At 42.9% G+C, this 17,331-nt stretch overlaps 1 protein-coding gene across 4 annotated transcripts in view; it reads right to left on the reverse strand.

The window, feature by feature from the left end:
* Positions 1-17,331, reverse strand: part of NFYC (nuclear transcription factor Y subunit gamma) — a 98,142-nt gene that overhangs the window by 79,979 nt on the left and 832 nt on the right. The window lies entirely within an intron of this gene.

The following is a 17,331-nucleotide window of genomic DNA, read 5'->3' on the forward strand; positions in this document are numbered from 1 at the left end:
GAGTGGGGGAGGGGAAGAACGTAGAAAAGGAAATTTGGGGGAAAAAAAATGGAGAAGTAAGGCATTTGTGGGACACGAATATGGTTTATTATTTGTTGATGAGGACACGTGTTATGTTCTCAACTAGGTTGGACTGAGGTGTGTGTCATGCTGGGTAAAATCTCTTTACAATCTAAAGTATGTATAGCAATTAAATGTATAATTAATAATTAAAATTAATAAATAAAAAATATATATTTAACAAGGGGCCTGAAGGTGGCATGGTGGTTAAGGGTGCTAGACTCCCACACAGCTGACTGCGGTTCGGGTCCCAGACCTGGCAGCTTGCTTTCTCACTTTCCCTATCACTCTGTCCCTCTCTGGTCAAGTTAAAATAAAAATAAAATTTTAAAAAATGTTTAACCAGTAATAAATCATATTTATAAAGATTTAAAACAAGTAATAATAAATGGTTGACAGTATACACTAAAATATTAAGGAATGATGAGGCAATTTCACTGTGGCATCCAAGTAAGACTTTGGTTATGCTAGCAAGGTCTACTGAAGGGCCATTCCTGAAGCTAAGAGTAACAGATACTGTAATTCTTTTCTCAAAAATTTAGGGAGTGGCCAGCAGATGGCATAGCAGTTACGTTGCTAGACTTCCACGTGGCTGACCATGGTTTGAGTCCCAAACCCAGTGGTCTGAAACTCATACTAGGCGTTTGTGCATATGTGCCCAAGATTCCAGGAGGAGAATGGAAGAGAAGGGATTGCAGTGTGGCCATCCTCCCAGGGGGTGGTTTCTCACTTTCCCTCTCACTGCCCCTGTCTCTCTCTCCAGTGAGTGCACATACCCTAAAGCAAAAGCCTCTAAAAAAAATTAGACCACATTAGGTCTTGTAGCTCAATAGTTAAGGGAACTGGATCCCACATGGACTACATGGTTCAAATCCTGGACCCAGTGATCGAAAAACACACTCAGCATGTGTGCATACAAAATCCTCAAGAGAAGGAAGAATGAAGGAAAAACAACTGTGGCATGACTACAACCCCTTGGGGCAGGAGGGGGTTGCTTTCTTTCTGGCAAGCACACCTTCTGGAAATAGGAATTAAAAAAAAGTGTGTGTGTATAAATTTTTTGTTCATTTAGATCACAGACATTCTCAGCTTGGGAAAAAGAGGCAGAAGGCCAACAGGCTCTGTGTGTGTGTGTGTGTGTGTGTGTGTGTGTGTGTGTGTGTGTGTGTGTTACATACAATGAAGTCTTTCTTAACCCAGGAACACTAAGGGTCATATCTATAAGGCAAGGCAGCTCAGCTGAGGGGTAAGGAACAGAATAATAACATATTTACAACCCCATTGACTACCAATTATGCCAGACTGGCAAAAGGACAAAGCACTTGGGTGCAGGCAGAGCTGGTTTCAAATTCTGACTCCTCTATCGAATAACTGTTTGATACCAGACTAAGTTTGAACTGCAGCTTCCTGATCTACACTATACAGATAGCACCAACGATATTACAGAGCCACTGTAAGGACTGAATGAGTTAATGTACATAAAGCATATTTTACTATACCTGAATAAGCTCTGAAAAAATGGCAAGAGGTAAATGGCATCCAACCCAACCTTCTTGTGTAACAGAGGGGCTAAAGTTCAGAGTGAGGCAGACCTGGTTAAGGCCCTCAAGTGAACATCTCTTCTATCTCCAGCCTACCCTGCAGACTGGCGGCCTGCAGAAAGCAACTCCTCAGCCATAAAGGGCAGTGTGGGAGGACTACCAGCTGCTACTAAAAATCCTCTCCAGTTTTTATGTGGGAAATCCAAGCCTTTCAACCATCAATCCCAGCCAAGATCTGGTTATTGTTCCAAAGTCTGCCTTTCAACTCCACTTTTGATGTAGCAGATTAAACCAGTCATGTCCCCTGATACTCTCTGAAGGTCTTCAGCTCGGTTTTTATCAGTCCTCGGCAGTTTGCAAGAAAAGCACTTCAATTCCTATTTCTCATCAACCTTTAAATTCAAGCACGGTGGGAAGAGAACTCAAATTATCCTTGAATTTCCATTTGACAGTCTGATCTACTCACTCACTTACTTTCTCTTCTCCAGCCTGTCATTACTGTGAACTAAGAGTCCAGGGATCTCTCGGATTCTAACTCACATTCGTCCCTAGTACTGGATCTCAGCAGCCCCCTACACCCGACAGTTAGATCTTCTCACCCTAAAGACACCCAGACCACTATGAAACAAAAACCAATGGTTACATGTTCAAACTTCAAGGCTCTCAATGGAGGCAAGGTGAAAACTGTTGCTCTTGGTCAAAAGACTGATGTTTTGAGTCATAGCTATCTACTGCATTATCTTAGCTAAGTTACTTAACCATTTCTGAGCTCATTTCTTCATGCACAAAATAGAAAAAATTACACCAACTCACACGCATGTGGAGGCTTAAATGAGCACTAGGCATAGTATCTGGAATGTGGTAGGTGCTCAGTTGATAACTACATACTCACCAGACTACAACACTTCCACGGAACTGTAGTTACTTCTCAGCAGGCCTCTAGTACCAGAGAAAAACCTTTTGAAGACCGCCACTATCTACATCCACATATATCCCGAGTACTCACTGCAAAGACAAATCAAACCCAACCTTACCAACACTGTCAATGTAGTAACAGCGAGCAGCAGGGATTGAGGAAAACTGGAGAATGTGTGTCCCATCTAAAGCGGCAACCACTAACTCCAACGAAAAGGGCCACGTAGGAAAGCTAGTCCATCAAAGACAGACTTAGGATTTTCGCCAAGATGGCGCCTAAAGCGAAGAAGGAAGCTCCTGCCCCTCCCAAAGCAGAAGCTAAAGCAAAGGCTTTGAAGGCCAAGAAGGCAGTGCTGAAAGGCATCCATAGCCACCAAAAAAAGAACAGAAGATCCGTACATCACCTACCTTCTGGAGGCCCAAGACTCTTCAGCTGCGGAGGCAGCCCAAACATCCTTGGAAGAGCGCCCCCGGAGAAACAAGCTTGACCACCCCTATCCCGTCATCAGGTCCCCCCGCCACCGAGTCTGCCATGAAGGACACAGAGGACAACGCCACACTGTGTTCGTTGTGGACGTCAAGGCCAGCAAGCACCAGAGCACACAGGCTGTGAAGAAGCTCTATGATACTGATGTGGCCAAGGTCAACACCCTAACCAGGCCTGATGGAGAGAAGGCAGATGAGCAACTGACTCCTGATCCTGAGGCTTTGGATGTTGCCAACAAAACTGGGGTCGTCTAATGCAAGTCCAGCCGGCTAGTTCTAAATACACACTTTTTCACCATTAAAAGAAAGAAAGAAAGAAAGAAAGAAAGAAAGAAAGAAAGAAAGAAAGAAAGAAAGAAAGAACTTAGATTCTTTCTTTTTTCCTATAGGGCATATGTACTCACCAGAGAGAAAAACTAAAAAAATCACTCCCCCAGGTGGGATGGCCAGGCCTCAATCCCTTCTCCTCTTGGAATTTTAGGCTTGCACACACATGCACCCAGTATAAATATTAAGTCACCGGGTCCGGGACTCAAACTGTGGTTGACTATGTGAGAGTCCAACGATGTAACCATTACACCATCTGCTGGTCTCCAAGACTCAAATTCTTTAAGAGAAGCAAAAGCCAGACTGTTTTAATGTCAATTATTTTCATTTTAAATTTTGTTTCAAATTAAGAAAAAAGCACATTTTATATATATACACACACACACACATATGTACATGTATATGTACTGATATGTAAGCCCGGCCACAGTGGCACAAGCCAGCGAGGCTGGGGCTGCGTGGGCTACATGAGCTCAGTTCCTACACCAAACTAAGCAGCTTGGGCATGGTGGCAACTGCCCATGGTCCTATGTAATGGAGAGGCTGGAACAGGAGGGTCATGATGTGACAAATGTCTTGTCAAAAACACCTATCTTTTCCTCTCCCTCTCATTTAAAAAAGAAAAAGGTGATGACACATTTTCAAAGGAATCAAACGGAATTTCTGAAAGTAATCCCCACAGAAAGTCCAGAACATTGTGAGCAATGACATCATTAGAACAAAGGAGAGCTGTGCTGGTGGTGCTCAATAAATGGTTATTCACTGCAGGGACGAATAAAACAAGCTAATAAATAGGGCCTTAAGCAGATTTTAAATTCTGAACTGTCGGGAACCAGAAGTTAGCGTAATGGCTATGTCGCTGGACTCCCATGTAGTCGACCGCGGTTCGTGTCCCGGACCCGGTGGCTTAAAACTCATGCCGGGAGCGTGTGCGTGCGTGCCCAAGATCCAGAGAGGAGAATGGAGGAGAAGGGATTGCGGTGTGACCATCCCCCCGGGGGGTGATTTCTCGCTTTCTGTCTCTATGTCTCTCTCTGTCTGTCTGGCGAGCGCATGCACCCTATAGCGAAAACCTCTCCAAAAAAAATGTATTTCACTTTGGTCATTATTTGGTCAAAGGTCATTTTTTCATCCACAAAAGAAACTTATTAGCAATACATAGAACTAATATTTGGGGGCCAGCAGGTGGTGTGCTGGTTAAGGTGCTGGACTTCGACATGGTCGACCATGATTCGAGCCCTGGATCTGGCAGCTTGTTTTCTCTCTTTCTCTCTGGTCAAATTAAAATATAATAAATTAAATTCTTTTTTTTTTTAAAAAAAAAAGAACTAATGTTTGATGGGATGGCTTGAGAAATGCTGCTCTAACCAAACTTACAAATTTTAGTAGAAAAAAATTAGACCAGGCCAGCCCCATGGCCTAGAGGTTAAGGGATCCAGATCCCAAATGGCCAACCATGTAGTTTGAATCCTGACCCTGAAGGTGTGAAAAATAAGCCAGATACATGTACATGCATGTCTAAAAATACCAAGAGGATAAAGAAATGGAGAAGGGACTTGCAGCATGACTACACCCATGGTAGGGTGCTTTCTCCCTCTCTCTCTGGTTAGTGTGCATGCTTCAGCAAATTTTAAAAAGGGGTAGGGGTAAGGTGGCATGCTGCATTGGGATGATGTTTAAGGGAACTGGACCTCACATGTCCAACTGCCATTCTAGTCCTGGACTCAATGGCCTGAAAAACACACCAGGTGAAAATGCACGCACGCCCAGCAACTCGATTGACGGAGAAGAAATGTGGAGTGACCACGTGCCACTGAGGGGTGCTTTCTCTCTCCCTCTTCCTTTCTCTGTCACTCTGAAGTACATACACCTCTGGTAAATTTACAAAAAGACTATAGGGGGAACCAGGAGTTAGCGTAATGGCTATGTCGCGGGACTCCCACGTAGTCGACCGCGGTTCGTGTCCCGGACCCGGTGGCTTAAAACTCACGCTGGGCGCGTGTGCGTGCGTGCCCAAGATCCCGAGAGGAGAATGGAGGAGAAGGGATTGCGGCGTGACCATCCCCCCTAGGGGGTGATTTCTCGCTTTCTGTCTCTATGTCTCTCTGTCTGTCTGGCGAGCGCACGCGCCCTACAGTGAAAATCTCTCCAAAAAAAAAGACTATAGGCAACTCTATTATGACAACCTTCCAAAATGGTAGGAGTTTATACATAGTATTTTCCTTTTCTATTCAGTACTACTGAAAATGACCTCAAATGCTACCACAGACAACAATCCTCTATCTCCCAAATTATTACCAAGCCTCCAGATCCAGGACATGAACCGCAGCCGACCATGTGGGTATCCAGCGCCTTAGCCACTTTGCCATCTGTTGGCCCCCATGCTTTGCTTCTTAAAAAGGCCCCAATTTTGCCATTTGTTAATGAACAAATTCTATGGAACTTATCTGCAGGGCACAGTAATCATTTTTAAGACAATTAAAATAAATGACAAAGATGTTCCAACTGTGCAGACAGTGTGCATTAATGTTAGCCTTCTCTCTCTCTCTCTCTCGAGATTTTTGCTATAGGGCATGTGCACTCGCTGGAGAGAGAGAGAGCAACAGAGAGACAGTGAGAAATCACCGCCCTGGGCGGGGGACAGCCACACCACAACCCCTTCTCCATTCTCCTCTTGGGATTTTGGGCACACACACGCATCCAGCGTGAGTTTCAAGACACTGGATGGATCCAGGACTCGAACCACAGTCAACTACGTGAGTCCAGCAACGTCACTATTACACCATTTGCTAGTCCCAGTCTTTTCTCTCTTAAAGGGGACAGACAGATCAATAACCAGTATCACGGGGGTACGTTTCCCGTTACACTGGACAAAAAATCTCACTTAACATAGACCACTAGACAATCTGCAGCTCCAGAGCACAGGGGTAACAATAATTAGGGATTCTGAAAATCTTCAGTAACTCATTTAAGCAGTAACATGATACATGTTATTCTATACTCTAACTTTTCTTCTTTTTAAATATTTTATTTAACTTTACTTATTATTATAATTTTCCAATTTTATCAGTCAGAAAGAATGAGAGCAAGAGTCAGAAAGCACGCCACCAGGTCCAGGACGTGAACTGTGGTCAGACATGTGAGAGTGTCCAGCGCCCCAACCGTCATGCCACCTGCTGGTCCCACCCTACCATCTTGTCTAAGAGTATCCTGTTCCTCTTATTGAAGCTCTGCTCAAGATCACGATTTATAATCCATATCCATAAATGTATTAGTAGTTAAGGACAGAACAATTCCTGAGTTTCATTAATAAGGATATAAATGACAAGGATATAAATGAAACTGTATCTGTAAATTCAACCAACCATGGATCAAAAATTTAAAAAAAAAAAAATTGACTGCCTTTGTACTGAACATATATAGCCATTTTTTAGTCCTTATTCCCTAAACACAGTATAACAGCTATTCACATAGTATTTACATTATATTAGGTATTGTAAGTACTCAAGAGATGACTTAAAGTGTACAGGAAGATATGCATAGGTTATATGCAAATGCTACCTCATTTTATATAAGGAACCTGAGCACTCACAATCTCTGGGGAAGTCTTTCAACCAACGTCCCCACCGATACCAAGTAACTATCACAGACAATACATGGAGAGTTCACTTAGACACTTTATATAACTTAGATATGGGAATTTGAACCTTTAAAACTATTCTACTGGAAACATTCAAATGCCCGTTAGTTACACCCTGGTCCATCCTTCCAGATGGCATCTGAAATTTATCCACTAAAAAGCTCTCACTGTACAAAAGAAAGTGCTCTAGATTTAAGAGTAGTCTGCAGGTTGGAAAATACCAAAATGGAAAATACAAGCCCTATAATGAAAATGGGCCCAGATGCTGCCTCCTTACTTTCAGGGGCTACACTGCTAACACATGAGAAGGGTGGGAAGGAGCAACGAGTCTTGCGACCTGGCAAAAAACTGCAGGCAGAGATTATTTTTCTTCCTGAACCAACCCAAATGTTGTCTTCCTACTTAACCCAAAGAAAATGTTACCCAGGGTACTACAAATCTCAAAAACCAACCCAACAGTCCCACTTCAACTGATAACTTCTATAATCAGGAAAAAAAAAAAATCTTAAATTACCATAATGCAAATCTCTCCTTCTGTATGGAATAACACTGATTTAATAATCATTGCTATGTGACACATATGAAAAAGTTTTCATCTCATCAGAATTATTACCACTTGACACTTGGTGATTAACAGAGATTGGGAGACAACTTCTCACTGAAACAAATCATCCTGTTATTTTGTGTATTCAAAAGAATGACCTCACAGTGGTCCACTGAAAATCAGTTCCTGAACCACACTGGCACATCTAAGTTAGGTTATTTCTTTTTTTTTTTTAATGATAAGTTCTTTTAAAAAAAAAAAAATTATTTATTTTTAATTTGACCAGAGGAGAACAGAGAGAGAGAGAGAGAAAGTGAGAAAGCAAGTCACCAGGCCCAGGACTTGAACCAGAGTTGGCCATATGGGAGTCCAGCACCCGTAACCACTACGCCACCGGCCAGCCCCAGGTTATTTCTTTCATATCAAGTGGTTGCTCCCCCATGTAAAAACCTTACTGTACAAACAGAGCACATTATTACAAGACCTCTTCAGGGAAGCTCTAACTGGTTGTCAGGACAGGTTTTATGCTGTTCTAAACAGAAAATAGTGTGTTCTCTCTTCTCAGGGGGCCAGCAGGTAAAGTGGTTAAGTCACATGCTTATTGCAGTTTGAGTCACAGACCTGGCGGCCTGAAAATCATGCCAGGAACATGTGCAAGTGTACCCAAAATCCCAAGAGGAAAATGGAGGAGAAGGGACTGTGGCATGGCTATCCCCCCCCCACCCGCTCCCCACGGGTGATTTCTCACTTTCCCTCTCCAGCAAATACATGTGTACTATGGGGGGGTGGGGGAGAGGTCTACCAGTGATATGCTATTGTGCTCATCATCACCCTAGAAGGTAGGTATTGTTCTGCTTCTTTAGAAGAAACTAAGGCTCAGATAGGTTAAGAACCTGGCCCAGGGCACACACAGGACAAATGCACTGCAGAGACAGAACACTCCAAAATTAGCAACTATACTGCCCCCTCCCCAAAATACTTCTTAGCCCAAGTTTTAAAAATCAACTTCCTCCTTCAATTAATCTTAAATTAGGTTGAGTGCTTTGAGTCACTGCAGGAAAATACTAACATGACCTTGTAGCCTTCCTAACTCAGTATCTGCATGAAAAACAGAAAAAGTAAAATGAATAGAGAGACTCTGAGACATCAGATAATTCACAACCCATTTCCTCTGAAAGTAAGAAATGAATGGAAAAGAACTTGCTGGCTAAGGAAGTTCTTCCTCGGTTGTATACCTGAGGCTGGAATGAACCTCAAGGAGGTCATTTGTGACCCTTATAATGCCGACTGCCATTTTCCTTTCTGTGAGTGAGGTACACATGTCACTTCTGCCATCATGCCGATACTTCCACAAGAGAGGCAATGATGTCCAGCAGAATGAGCACTGTCTGGGAACGTGGTGATCTGGGCTGGACTTCGTTGTGCCCTTGCATACCTAACTGACCTGGTCAAGGTTATCTCACTCTTAGGGCCTCAGAACAAAGGACGTGCCTAAAAGAACTGAAGGTCATTTTCTGAGCTAAAATGCAAGGATTTTTTTTTTATTCTTTTTTTTTTTTTTAGAGGTTTTTGCTATAGGGCGCGTGCGCTCGCCAGATAGACAGAGAGAGACACAGAGACAGAGAGGGAGAGAAATCCCCCCCCAGGGGGAATGGCCATGCCGCAATCCCTTCCCCTCCATTCTCCTCTCGGGATCTTGGACACGCACGCACACGTGCCCAGCGTGAGTTTAAGCCACCGGGTCCAGGACTCAAACCATGGTCGACTACATGGGAGTCCAGCAACATAGCCATTACGCTAACTGCTGGTCCCAAATGCAAGGATTTTTCTTCCCCTATAATTATCTCATAGTGTCAAGATAGTAGGTAAAAACAGGGCTCAAAAACAATTTTTTGGGGGGGACCAGCAGTTAGCGTAATGGCTATGTCGCTGGACTCGCACATAGTTGACCGCAGTTCAAGTCCCGGACCCAGTGGCTTAAACTCACACCGGGCGCGTGTGCATGCGTGCCCAAGATCCCAAGACGAGAATAGAGGAGAAGGGAGTGATTGTGATGTAGCCATCCCCCCTGGGGGGTGATTTCTCGCTTTCTATCTCTCTGTCTGTCTCTGTCTGTCTGGTGAGCGCACATGCCCTATAGCAAAAACCTCTCCAAAAAAAAAAATTTTTTTTTTAATAAGAACTCTGTAAGTAGAGAAAAATTAAAAGTTACAGAGGGAAGCTATGCTCTAAACTCCATCTCCTAGACTCCCGAAATATTCAACAAGAAGCCATTTTAAAGCTGAGGTGTGTCCTGGCGTGTTCAGGAAAGCTATGCTCTACACTCCATCTCCCAGACTTCTGAAATATTCAGACAAGTGGAGGATAGTTTTTCTCACAGAATGACCAGAAACAACCACAGAGGCACAAGAAACATGAGAAATTAAGAAAATACCTCTCCCCTAAGGGAAAAGAACAATCCCTCATCATCCACAGACAGTACAGTAGAGCTCATGGAAATGTCTGGTAGAGAATTCAGAGAATATTCATAGTGACAAAACGAAACAAGATGCAAGAGCTGAGAGATAATGAACTCCAAAAGATGCAGGTGAAAAGAGACAATGAGTTCCAGGAGGTGCTGAAGTTCTTCCATGATCTGAAAGAGGAAACACACATCATAAAAAAGAATCAAATGGAACTGTTAGAGATGAAGGCTATCATTCAGGAAATCAAAACTTCCCTCAAAAGTATTAAAAGCAGATTAGTCCATGCAGAAAATCGAATCTCAGATGTTAAAGGCAAAACCTCTGATCTTAAAAAAAAAATGTGAAAATAACCCCCCAAAAATGAGAATAGTATACGAGAAATACTAGACAGCATTAAGTGTCCAAACATCTGGATAATCGGTATCCCAGAAGGTGAGGAAACTAATAAGGGCACAGATAATCTATTCCATGAAATCTTGAAAGAAAACTGTCCAAATCTAGAGAGGCATTCAAATATCCAGACCCAAGAAATACAAAGAGAAGATCTTGTCCAAGGAATGTCATAGCCAGACTGACCAAATCTACAGACGAAGATACTAAAATTGGCAAGAGAAGAACGTCTTATAAAGGTTATCAAATGAGGTTAACCTCAGACCTCTCATCAGAAATAACATGAGCAAGGAAAGAATGGGAAAATATATTCAATATATTCAAAGTGTTAAGTGAAAAACATTTTCAACCAAGAATACTATACCCGGCAAGATTACCTTTTATATGGAAAGAAGGGATAAAAACATTCTCAGATAAACAAGACCTGAAAGAATTCGCCAACAGCAGACCCACACTTCAAGAAGTTCTGAAAGGAGTGCTCTACCAGGAAAACTAAAAACACATACAGAAATAAGAGAACAAAAGGCAACCAAGAAAATGACCAATTTAATGCTAGGGACAAGAATTATCAATAACAACACTGAATGCTAACTTCCAGGATTTAAACGGAAAGATTGGACCACAGTAACACTGCATTTTCAACAGAATAGAGCCTGAGCATAAGACTGAAATCACGAAACAGAATTTTATGACTTTTGAGTAAAACATTACTGATTTCTTTTTTACTATACTTTGTTTTCCCAATTTAAACATTTTACTTTCTTTTGAGTTGCTGATAGGTTCAGCAATTTGTTAAAATATTTTTGTTTGTTTCTTTAAATATAATCATAAACTTTTCTTCCTTCCTGACCCCTCTTGAATTGAAAATATTTGGGAGTATTCTTATTTTGTGGCAGAAGGGTTATTTGCATAAGTTCAGTAATACTTGTTGCACTGAATCAGAAATTGGAAATACTCATTATTGGGCAGGGAATACCTGAAGATTAATCAGAAAACTATGGAACTAAGGTGGATCTCAAGTAAGCTCTTAGAAAGATGGCATGGCACCATAAATAGTTCTGCCTGGCAGAGAGGATTAGAGAAGACATATAGAAGAATGTATAACATAAAATAACCTGGACTTTTCCACCCCAGCATTGTAATCAATAGAGATTGCAAAAGAGCAACCACACCAGAAGATTATCTAGAGAAAGACTTTGAAGGAAAAAAAGAGACGGATCTTTGCTAGCAGATGATATACCACAGAATACTTGGTAGGCAGGGCTGAATAGAGAAGGTTTATGTGTGACTAGTGTGCTAGGCATTTGCTTTTCAACAATTTGAGTAGTTGACATGTAAATATTTTCTCAAAAATATCTAAAACCATATTGTCTCTGTTGCTATAGAGTCACAAATAAAGCTATACAAAATTATATGAAATATTTTGAGTATTATCTTTAAAATTCAGTATTCTGAAACTTCAAAAGTTGTTTATTAACTGTCAAGATCTATGGCGTATGAAGAAAAATGTTTTGATATGTAAAGTAAATGTCTGTGGAAAAATGTAAAAATAAATAAATAAATGGAAAAAAGAAAAAAAAAAGAAATTAAAAGTTACAGACCTGTGTATGAATTTGAGCTCTGCCACTTACTGGTTGTGAGACAGTAAGCAAATTCTTTAACTTCTCCGTTTCCTCACATGTAAAATGAGGGCAGTAACAGCATCTGCCTCACCCTGTGTGAGTATCAAACATACATTTACACCCTGGTGGTACAATGTAAGCACTCAATAAAAAGCAGGAACTTAGATTTTTCAAGTTTGAGTCATAGTTTTAGTGGCTCAGTATCTCTGAACTAAAAGATTAGAAACATGAATTTCAAAATTGCCTCAAAAAGACATCTAATGTGGCCCTTGATTTCACTCTGGCTCCATTTCTCTGTGAATAAAATGGGAATAAAAATACCTTGTATCTTGGGCCAGTCCCACAGCACAGAAGTTAAATGTTGTACAAAGGAAGTCAGATACCACATGGTCAACCAGGTTTCAAGTCCCAGCCTAAGTGGCTCAAAAAACACCAGGTGCACATGCCCAGGATCTTGATGGGATGTAGAATTACAGGAAAAAGGATTGCATGTAACTAGGCCCTGTTGGAAGGTACTCTGATTCCTCATTCTCTGTCTCCCCCCGCCCCCCAAAAAACGGAAAGAATAACTCTAGTATAATGAGTCAGTTCTGAGCAAATGAAAAAGTTTAACCATGAATGAGATAAAATTATTTGATGGAATAATTTAATAAAGTGACAGCTTATAAAGTATAATGCATTCGTGTCATTTCTGTATGGAAGACAAAGCTGAGGTGCACAAATATTTGTTTTAATTGGCAGATGGCAGGTATGCTTACCAGAAAGGGGGAGAAAGCACCCTCCCCAGTGAGGTCTGGTCATGCTACAATCCCTTCCCCTCCATTTCTCCAGCCCACTGAGATTTTGGGCATGTGTGCGCACCCCCCAGCATGTTTTTCAAGCTGCTGGGGCAGGACTCAAACCACAATCAGCAATTTGGGATCCAACTCCCTTAACCACAAAGCTGCAAGGCCAGCCCAGGTCCTCAAGGTTTGTTTGCTTTTAGTTTCTGCTACAGGGCACAAGAGAAAGTGAGAGATGGCCTTCCCCCCCCCAGAGCAGGGATGGCCATGCTACAAACCCGTCTCCTCCATTCTCCTCTCGGGATCTGGCGTATGCACACATATGGCCCAATGTGGGGTTTTGGAGGTTTCTTCTTTTAAGAATTACTTTTATTTAACTTACTTCCTTCCTTTCTTCCTTATTTTATTTATTTTAATGTGACCTGAGAGGGACAGAGAAAGAGAAACAAGTTGCCAGGTCCAGGACTTGAACTGTGGTCGGCCATGTGAGACTCCACTGCCCTCAACCACCATGCCACCCACTGGCCCCCCAATGTGTTTTTCAAGCTGCCAAGTCTAGGACTTAAACCATGCAGTCAGCCATGTGGGATCCAGCAACTTAACCACCACACCACCTGCAGTCCAGATTCTTTTTTTTTGACATGAACTTGGACCTAATCAGACCTCCTGGGAGTTCAAGATTTCTAGGACAGTAAATTTCAAACACTAACAAGGTCCAGCAAGTGGCCAAAAGTGTAGGGACTATGGCAGAATGAAGGTGGTCACTGGTATTGAAGAGCAGGCTGTTCAAGAAATGCTTGCTAGGACCAGCAGTTAGCGTAATGGCTATGTCACTGGACTCCCATGTAGTTGACTGCGGTTCACGTCCCGAACCCGGTGGCTTAAACTCACGCCGGGCATGTATGCATGCATGCCCAAAATCCCAAGAGGAGAATGGAGAAGGGACTGCAGCATGGCCATCCCCCCGGGGGGTGACTTCTCATTTTCTGTCTCTTTGTCTCTCTCTGTCTGGCGAGCACACGCGCCCTATAGCTAAAACCTCTTCAAAAAAAAAAAAAAATGCTTGCTGTGCTTTAAAAAAATCAATCTTGTAACTCTGCATAAACTAAATAAAAAAGAAACTTAGTTATAGAAACCATGACATTCTTCTTTTTTTTTTCGAGAGTTTTTTTTGCTATCAGGTGCATGCGCTTGCCAGAAAGACAGGCAGAGAGATAGAAAGCAAGAAATCACCCTCCAAGGGGGATGGCCATGCCACAATCCTCCTCCATTCTCCTCTCGGGATCTTGGGCATGCACGCACATGCGCCCGGCGTGAGTTTAAGCCGCCGGGTCTGGGACTCAAACCGCGGTCGACTACATGGGAGTCCAGCGACATAGCCATTACACTAACTGCTGGTCGAAGCCATAACATTCTTAATGTTTGGTTAACTTAATGACTTAGCTAAATGAGGCTTAGATGACCAATGTATAACCCTATTTCCACCAGTAGCTTTGCTTCTACCTTCCACACTGAAATGCCATTGTAAATAACACATCACATCCGACACAAAGCAATGAAGACCTCACTCATCTCCTTTAAAAGCCTGATTTAAAGATTTCCATGCAAAATTGGAATCGCAGGGGCCAGCAGATGGCATAGCAGTTATGTCACTGGGCTTCAACATGGCCAATCACAGTTTGAGTTCCAGACCCGGTGGCTTGAAACTCACTGGGCATGTGTGGGGGTGTGTGCATACCCAAGATCTCCAGAGAATGGAGAAGGGACTGCAGCATCGCCATCCTTCTGGGGGTTGATTTCTCACTTTCCCTCTCACTATCTCTGTCTCTCTCTCTCCAGGAAGCACATGAGCACGAAGGCAAAAACCTCTACAAGAAAAAAAAAAAAATTGTAAATATCTCACATCTATTTTCTACTTTACATGTCATTCAGGGTAAGTATATACTAGAACCAGTACCCCACAGTTTGAAGAAGGCACTACGCCTCTGGGAAGGTCCACGTGTTTTGGAGACATCCTAAGAACTCTCAATGTTTGAAAAATCTCCCTAGAGAGCTCTTTACACTTGATGGTTCATTATAGCTTGGCATAAGTTATTTCCATATACAGAAAGACTATACGTCAGCAATATTCTCAAGTCTGGTTTTAAAGGACGTAAATTCTTAAAATTTCTGTATATATTTTCCCCAGTTATCTACCTGGATTCTGGAAAAATCCAACCATTTATTTTGTAAATCTTTCCTTTCACAAGCAAAACCAAGGGACATGATATAAATACTACCTGAAGAAACTGTACTCCAGATGGCTGCGATTATGTGGTCTGAATCCTTGAAAAAGTACAATGAAGTCTTACTAATTACATTCACTCATCTAATACTCATAACACCCGAAATCAAAGTAAAATAATCCACTTGGAAATGCAAGACTATGTGGGAATTTAGTCAAATTTACACTGATCGCATGATATAGAGATAAAACCACAGGCTCTGGCATAACCCCATACTGAATGACACTGAACAAGCTACTTCATTCACCCTGCTGATCCTTAATGTCCTCATCTACAATACGGGGATTAAGGCCTACCTCATAACAGTATTCAGGATACCCCAAACATCAACTCCCTCTGCTAGTACATTCCCTTTCTCTCTTAAAAATGTGCTGCAGGGACCAGCAAATGACATAATGGGTACAGTGCTGGATTCCCACATAGTTGATCATGGTTCAAGCCCCGGACCTGGTGGCTTGAAACCCATGCCTGGTGCGTGTGTGTGCGTGCGTGCCCAAAATCCCAAGAGAACAGAGAAGGGGCTGCAGCGTGGCCAGCCTGAGAGATGATTTCTCACTTTCTGTCTGTCCTTCTGGCGAGCGCACATGCCCTATAGCAAAAATCTCTCTTAAAAAAAAAATTAGACGCATTCACATAAAACTGGGCAAATTTGAAAACCAGTTCCTTCAAAATGGTGCGAAAATAGAAGTGTAATATCTATCCGAAGTTAAAAAGGACCATCTAACAAAGACCAGAAGGATAAACTGGGAAAAAAGGTTTAACATGTTTCCATTAATTAAATTAAAAGTGCATGGGAGGGGCCAGCAGGTGGCCTAGTGGTTAAGGGTGCTGAACTCCTACATGGTTGACCACAGTTCAAGTCCCAGACCTGAGGGCTTGCTTTCTCACTTTCCCTTTCTCTCTCTCTCTCTATCTGTCCTTCTCTGGTCAAATTAAAATAAAAATAAAGTTAAATAAAATAATTCTTTAGGAAAAAAAAGTGCATGGGGGAAATGAATGTTTTTAGGCACACAACAAAAAGAAAAAAAGGAGACAAGATCTAGAATCTCTGGGAAGCCCTCTTCATCTTAAAGGGGACCCTAATAATTCTCATTCAACAAATGACTGCTCATTTGTTCCTAATACTTGCTAGACAGTAGTTTTGGAAACTCAGCTCTGACCCCTATTAGGGCAGGAAAATTTTGTATACATCTCAAAACCAGCTGCATGGTCCTACACCCAAGAATCTAAAACTGTTTTCTTGGTATACTTTGTTTTTTGGGGGGAGAGGTTTTTGCTATAGGGAGCGTGCACTCGCCAGAAAGAGACAAAGAGATAGAAATCAAGAAATCACCCCACCCCCAGGGGGATGACACACCGCAATCCCTTCTCCTCCATTCTCTTCTCAGGATCTTGGGCACGCACGCACACACACCCAGCGTGAGTTTAAACCACCGGTCCGGGACTCGAACCGCTGTCGACCACATGGGAGTTCAGCGAAATAGCCATTACCGCTAACTGCTGGTCCCACGGATACTTTCCAAGTCTTAAGTGTTCCTCAGAATGCTTCTAACACTGTTCTTTCTCACTTATAGACCTGACATTACTTAATGCTGTGCCTCCTAGGCTTGGAATTGAGTTAAGACCTGGCACACTTGCCAACAGGCCCCTTCTATCTACCTGCTACTCACATCACATCCAGGTCTGGTAACTCAGGACTCCAAGGCTCAGTTGAAACCTCAGTGTTTCAAAGTTTGCACTCTCCAGCAAACACCTGATCTGAATCTACCTACCATTAGGATATGTCCCTAGGGCTCTGATACCTTGTCTTCCTATATCAGGCACTAAGATCAGGGACTTCAGGGTCACTCCCAAACTGGGTCTAGCACCTTGACTCTCTTTGAACATCTCAAGTTCCGGTGTTTCCATGCCTGGGACGCCAGGGGCTTGCATGCCCCTATCCTGGTCCATGCCTGTATCAGGGAGGGCACCTCTGGAATTAGGAGTGCCTCCATTCGGGCCACACCCTAGGCTGCCCCCAAAGTCCGTGCCAGGCCATCACCCTCTTTCCCCTTAAAGCCTCCAGACTCGTCCCCAGCCTCCACCCCACGCCTGCGCCGTAGAGGGTCATCGCCCCTGCAGCCCAAGCCCAAGGCGCGCGCATCCCTACAGCCTCCCATTCCTTCTTCACCCCCCAGGCCGGAGTCGGCGCGACCAATAAGGTGCCAGGTCCGCGGCCTCCCCGCCACGGACCAATCACGAGCGAGCCCCCCCGCCGTCGCCTTCCGCCCATGG

The sequence above is a fragment of the Tupaia chinensis genome, unplaced genomic scaffold, assembly GCF_000334495.1.
Source record: "Tupaia chinensis unplaced genomic scaffold, TupChi_1.0 Scaffold143758_1, whole genome shotgun sequence".
NCBI classification, from domain to species: domain Eukaryota; kingdom Metazoa; phylum Chordata; class Mammalia; order Scandentia; family Tupaiidae; genus Tupaia; species Tupaia belangeri.